This window comes from Toxorhynchites rutilus, chromosome 3 (genome assembly GCF_029784135.1).
Source record: "Toxorhynchites rutilus septentrionalis strain SRP chromosome 3, ASM2978413v1, whole genome shotgun sequence".
NCBI lineage: Eukaryota > Metazoa > Arthropoda > Insecta > Diptera > Culicidae > Toxorhynchites > Toxorhynchites rutilus.
The window spans coordinates 303124445-303132025 of record NC_073746.1 but is presented as its reverse complement, the minus strand read 5'-3'; positions in this window follow the sequence as shown (position 1 = coordinate 303132025).

The window sequence follows — 7581 nt, the reverse complement described above, 5'->3', positions numbered from 1 at the left end:
CGTTATTTTAGGCAGTAAGTATGCTTAAAACGCATTTTTAAATAAAGGACAATTGGTTTAACTACGGATGATTTTAATTTCTTCGAAGAATGGAATTTACAATTTGTAAATGGTTTGATGCACTTAAATGGAAATTTTTTTCTCAAAGTTTTGTCACTTTCTGTTTTGGATTGAGCTGTGGTCCTATACTATTGTCCGACACTGTATATCGTACGATGGGCACTTTCATAGTACGAAGTTTTGACGTAGGACTACATCTTTCAACGGCATATCACGCAGAACCGTTCTTAGGATATATGTTATAACATATACCACTAGCTGACCCGGCAAACGTTGTTCTGCCATACAAATTATTGCTAGTAGATATGTTGTCTGTGAAATAAAAAATCATCAATATATTGATAGTGTGTTTAAAAAAGAAAAAAAATGAAATGTCGTATATTGTCAATATATGGCAACACTTAAACATATCTTGTGTTGTACTTATCGCATCGGGTCATACTATACGGCTATTTAAAGACGACAATCTGTGCTACAGGTGTCGTTTTGACAAAGTTGTGATTGTCCTTTTCAGTCTCAAGTTATAGCGCGTCAAATATGGAGTCCACCAAGCAAGAAATTCGCCATATTTTATGTTTTTACTACCTGCGCGGTTGCAACGAAGGCGGCAAAAAAATTCGTGTAGTTTATGGACCCGATACTGTAACGATTCGCACAGCTCAGCGTTGGTTTGATCGATTTCATTCTGGTGTAGTGGCTGTCGAAGATACACCCCGTACTGATAGGCCAATCGTCGTGGAAACCGATAAAATCGTTGAAATCATCCAAGTAGACCGGCATGTGAGCACTCGCTCGATTGACCAGGAACTGGGTATAGACCATAAAACCGTTTGGAACCATTTGCAGAAGATTGGATTCCAAAAAAAGCTGGATGTATCGGTGCCACACGGGTTGACGCAAAAAAATCTTTTAGGATTGCGATGCACTGCTGAAACGGAACGAACTCGACCCATTTTTGAAGAAGATGGTGACTGGTGATGAAAAGTGGATCACGTACGACAACCTAAAGCGAAAAAAGTCGTGGTAGAAGCGCGGTGAGCCGGCCCAAACCATCGCCAAGCCCGGATTGACGGCCAGGAAGGTTTTGCTGTGTGTTTGGTGGGATTGGAAGGGAATCATCCACTATGAGCTGCCTAACCCAACTATGGCCAGACCCTTAACTCGGTTCTCTACTGTGAGCAGCTTGACCGTTTGAAGCAGGCGATTGACCAGAAGCGGCCAGAAATGATCAATAGGAGTGGTGTTGTTTTCCACCAGGACAACGCTCGGCCTCACACATCTTTGATGACCCGCCAGAAACTACGGGAGCTCGGATGGGATGTCCTATTGTGTTGTGTCCTATGAGATGACAGTAGATCTCGACGTTTCTTGCAATTTGAAGACATGTGACATCAAAAAAAATCGAAAACAACATTTTCATGTACAATTCAACCAGAAAATTCTCAGTTCGTTTATTTTAGCTTGATTTACCCAAATTTACTTTCATAAGTCCTAGCAGGACAAAATGTATCATATGAGAATCGAATTTAAACAAAAAAAACTTGCAGTAAACCAAAAATAAGTGTTACTTTATTCAACAATAGTCGTTTCATTTTTGAGTTTTGTTGGGATTTTCGAACAATTTGGCGTGAAAGTTTCTCCAATATAATATGTTTACCTGTATCATTGATCTTTGTATTAAAAGTAAAATACTTTATAACATGAAAAGTTAGATGAAATTCAAAGCACATGACCGAGGCCTTAAGAGTTGGGCCTTTCCAGAAACTATTAGGTGTACCGGCAAGTTTCTCCGGTTTTACAACAGATGACGTAACTTGATTATTATTCTAGTGAATCAAATTTCCAGACATTCGTTGGACAACAACTGCCATTGCGCGTCTTTATTTATTTATTTATTAATTTATTTCACATCTGGCTAGTTGTCTTAATGATATCACATGTACCGATAAGATGAGGAAAAGCCCTTGTTGGATGTTTTACACAAAAGGGCATAAAAATCTCATATTTTTTCATAATTCCTACTACAAGATATTAACAATAACTAAGTACATAGTATAGAGAAAAAACAGAAAAACATTCTCATAAATCATAATAATAAAATTAGAGTCATAAATTATAAAATGTATACAGTAAAGCTGCTGATCATGGTGGTTCTTCAGTCTTCCAATGTTGGGTGTTATCCATTTAGATTTCGATAGAATGCTGAAGCAGAAGAGTTAAAATCGAACATTTGCTAGACTTCGTTGAATCTTGTCGCCATAAATCGAATGGGGTCATATTGACCATATGCTGAACGACGACCGTCTAGTAACAGGAAGTCCCGCTGTCGAAGGGCTCTAATAGGTGCGTATATATTTGGTTGTGTCAATATTTCCGCTGAGTCAATATCACCCAAAAGTATTTTTGCGACAAACACAACTTGGGCGACATATCTCCTGCGTTCCAACGTGTCAAGCCCGAGGAGCCTGAATCGCTCTTCATACGGTGGTAAATTCAACGGGTCTCGCCATGGAAGACTACGGAGTGCGTATCTAATGAATTTCTTTTGTATTGATTCGAATCTACTTATCCAGTTTAACTGATACGGGCACCACACGATTGCATTTGATACCAGAATGGAGCGCACCAGTACACAGTAAAGTGACCGAAGGCATTGTGGATCACGGAATTCGTTGGCTACTTTAAATATAAAGGCTGATTTAGACGATGCCAGTCAGCGCTCTAGTTGAAGTATCCAGTGAAAAGAGAACAGACACTCTGTTCAAGTTAGAGGCCAATTACTTGTTCGATACTGGTGAAAGAAACTTGAGCAGAGTGTCTGTTCTCTGTTCACTGGATACTTCAACTAGAGCGCTGACTGGCATCGTCTAAATCAGCCTTAAATCCTAGTTGTCGGTTAGCCTTTGCAATTATGCTGTCATAATGGGGGCGAAAAGTCAACCCTGTGTCAAGGATGATTCCCAAGTCGCGTATTTGATCAACACGCACTAGAGGCTCGTTAGAAATGTTGTAATTGTGGATGATTGGGTTCAATTTTCGATGAAACGATATTGCGTTGCATTTATGGATACTAATCGTCAATAAATTATTTGTACACCACTCTTCGAATTAATTGATCCATTGTTGTAGAGTATAGCAATCCGGTGGCAGTAGTTTTGATAACTCGTTGATGAAAATGGAAAATAGAAGAGGTCCTAGATTGCTCCCCTGCGGGATACCTGATATGTTGGTGAAAAATGCGGATGATTCAGATCCAATTCGTACACATAGTTTTCGATCCGTGAAATATGATTTAAACCATCTAATGAGGTCATTCGAAACTCCTAGCTTGTCCAGTTTTAGAAGCAGTATCTTATGATCGACTCTATCGAAAGCTGCTTTGAGATCAGTGTATATCACGTCAACTTGTGATCCGGCATCTAGACTGCGCAAGCAGAATGATGTAAACTGCACTAGATTTGTCGAGACAGATCGCTTGGGGTAAAAGCCGTGTTGATCAGCTGTTATGTAATGTTTACAACTTACAAACAATACTTCATTGACGATAATCTCTAATACTTTGGAGCATGCACATAACGATGTAATACCTCGATAGTTTTCAATGTTTTGCTTATTTCCTTTTTTATAAATAGGGAACATAACCGTCAATTTCCAATTGGAAGGAAATTTGTCTTCACGTAGGGACATATTGAAGAGTAGCGTTAAAGGACGAATCAGCGAGCTCGAGCAATGTTTTAAAACGCAGGACGCAATCCCATCCGGACTAGTTGATGAGAATTTCATTTTAGAGATGGCGCGTTCAACCTGTTGATGGTTGATAACAACATTTCTCAATTCAAATGCGTTGATAGTGGTGTTTCTACATGCAGCTGCGGCTTGTTCAGCGGAGGCGATAAAACTGTTAAATACACTCTTGAAGTGGGTGGCACAAAGCCTGCATTTTTCAGAAGAAGAGGAAGCAACATCATGATCTGGGAACATTTCAGCAGGGAGCCCGTTTTCTTTGCGTTTAGAGTTCACGAAATTCCAGAACTGCTTAGGATTTCTTCGAAGGTTGTCTTGTGTGCGGAGAGAATATCGTTTGTAAAGATACCGATTGTAAAGGCGATAGTTTTTGCTGGCACATACGAATGCTTACGAAAAGGACATCGGGTTCTTCTATACCAACGAAGAGTTCTTGATCTGATACGTTTTAGGTGTCGTAGATGAGTATTCCCCCATGGCGGTTTGGGAGTAGGTCTTCGAACAGGAACATGTTCCGCCAACGCTTCGTTTACCGACTGTGAGAAATGACTGACGGCATCGTCCTCATTCGCTGATAGTTCAAGAAACGTCCAATCTGTTTGATGAAAAACTTCATTCAACGCTACATAGTTAGCTCTACGGTAATTTAGTTCGACAGTGTTTGAGTGCAGTTCTTCAAATATAGGAGGAATTAGCACTTCAATCTCTACTGAAAGGGCTGGATGAGTAGAGTCATTGAGGGTAATCGGCTCGATGGCTTCAGATAGCTTGCATTGTCCAATCAATGAGTCCGTAATCAACACTAGATCGAGAAGACGTCCTAATCTATTGTGTATTTTGAGGATTTGTCTCAAATTATTTCAATTAAAACCATCGAGCAGCACAGTACACGCAGAAGAAATATGCGATTCCGAAACATTCACAGTAAGATAATCGGGACTGGTTGAGTTCCATACTAATCCCGACTGATTATAGTCCCCGAATAGGAGTGCGTGATCATGCACTCTGAGACTGGAGAAAATGGCTCTGATAGAATCTATATGGTCATTCACACTGATCAGGTCATTCTTACTATCTGGTGGTAGATACAATACACCAATGCTTATGTTTGAATCGGACAACTATAGGGTAACCCACAGATGCTCGAGTGAATGAGTAACTTGAGTTCTATCCAGAAAACAGTTCAGTGAGACTGAAACGGCAATTAGCAATTGAGATGGTTACGATCATTCCTGTACACATTATAGGAATAACCGAAAAGCTGAGAAGAGAATATCTTCTCGTCGAGCCAAGTTTCGGTAAGCACAATTATGTCGTAATGTGATTCGCCGATTGCGAGAAAAAAATCCTCAATTTTTGAACGCAACCCTCGCACGTTCTGGTAATAGATGTCAAGCTTTCTGGAGTGTGATGCGGATTACTATCCTGCTCGGGAATTGATGCCGTTCCTGTTCCTGAGACGGATTCCAACCTCACCTGTGATGGTTTGATACAACTTAGGAGAGGTGCAGTATCCACAGATGCTTCGGCAGGACATATATTTGATGTAGCATTACCTGGACCAGCCAGTTCTGTTAGCTGGTTTCAGACGTCCAACGATGATAAACTGTTCGATGCTGAGCGAGCCAGTACATCCGGCTGGTGAGAGGAAGAACACGCGTAAAGTCCATCGAAGTAATTGATGTTTGATTGCTAAATAGAGAAATCAATTCGTTGTCTCGCATTTGTTTAGATGCTTTAGATAAATGGGACATTCACTGCCCCATGATGAATGAGTGACATCGAGTAGCTCATCCCTGGACGATTGTTGTTTTGAATTCACAAGTTGGCAATTAACGCATTTTTCAAAGTTCGCCTCACAATTTTCGATTTTATGATTGCCTGAGCACTTGGGGCAGCACGCAGGCTTTTTACAAGGTTCAGCTTTATGTCCGTGCTCTGAGCAGTTAAAGCAGTGCATAACATCGGTCGCCTCTCTTATCCTAGACCGCTCCCAGCCAAGGATGACTTTCTGTTGCTTTATCAAAACTTCGAATCCCTGCGCATTTGTTTCGATTATTGCAGACATCTGATTGAGTTTTCGTTTTTCGTTGCGTGTGATGCGAATTACTCTTAGTTCTAACGATTCGGTAACTTGATTTTGTTTCCTCAGAGAAGCAAGCAATTTTTCTTCGTCCATAATTTTCGAAGAACCGACGATTTTGAATCTCGGCTTAAGTGGTTTCTGAATACTGTCTATGTATTTTTCCGATAATTGGCTAGTAGCAGTCGCAACAAGCTTTGCAGCTAAATCCTGACTTTCACACCTGATGGCTATTTCTCCAGATTCCCTGAGATATAATTCTTCTACGGAAAATGCTATTGGATCAAGCTTATCGCACACGTCGCATTTCGTCACTTCGGCCGTTTGTTTTACGATAGGTTTAATCAGAACGGTTTGTTCCATTTTCACAATTTTGATAGATTTGCGCTGCGGAGGGGATGGACTGCAATGGTCAAGTGATTGTGGTGACGATTGCGGTAGAGAGGTGCTGATTGAGATGCTGTTGGATTGCTGTACGTTATTTCGACGCTTTCCTGAGCGCAACACACTGCCTTCCTCAGAGTTAACGTCAGAATGACTTTCGTTCTGAGTTACCGTTGCTGCGTTCTCGACCAGTGCTTTGCGCTTATCGTAGTTCAAAACTGAATCATCAGATTTTCGCTTTTTGCCTCTTGGATACGATTCATTCGAGCTCTGGATTATGTCAGCATTAGAGGGTTTATTTAGGGGGTCTTCGTAGCCACTTCGTTACGCGTTCGCTTACTAAGCGATCGATCGTGAGTTCAAACTCAGGGCCCTCAATTGACCATTTTTGTGTTATTATAGAATAACTACGTCCACGCAACCATCATCAGCGATGGAGATCGATCCACGGTCGAAATAAGATCGATTCATCCATACAACTGCTCTGCTCTGCGAGAAACATCTGGCTGCTGTTCTATAAATAACCCAACAATGGTCAATTCAACTGTCTCCGCTGTCCGGTCTGCTGAACAATAGAATACCCTTACACCTAAATGGCTACTACTGTGTAATTTACCATAATGTGAATTTCACACGTATAATAGAAATTTCGCAAGACACTAAACAATCCTAGCCAGCATTCTTCTTTAAAAGTCGCAAACTATATATATATTTTTCAGTATATGTCAAAAAGTTGAAGCGTAAAAAACATGGTTTTTTGCCACTTCGAATATGTCGAATTTCGTACCAATGAGAGTGTTTTTGCGGGGAGTGTTACTTCATTACTTCAATATAATGAAAAAAGTTGCGGTAAGTCATCGCATTTTGGTCGAAGTTTATGGTGATCATGCTCCAACTGAGCGAACGTGTCAGACGTAATTTGCACGGTTTAAAAGTGGTAATTTTGACTTGGAAGACGAAGAACGTTCCGGACCGTCAAAAAGTCAAAACATACTTGGAAACGCAGAAATGGGAGGTCGCATCTCACCCGCCGTATTCTCCAGACATTGCTCCGTACGATTACTACCTTTTTCGATCGATGCAACATGGCCTGGTTGATCAGCACTTCTCCAATTTTGATGAAGTCAAAAATTGGATCGATTCGTGGTAAGCCGACAAACCGGCCGATTATTTCCGCAAGGGATCCGTGAATTGCCAGAAAGATGGAAAAAAGTTGTGACTAGCGATGGGCAATACTTTAAATATAAAATTTGTTACCATTGTTGCAGAATAAAGCATTAATTTTTGAAAAAAAAAACAAGGAACTCACC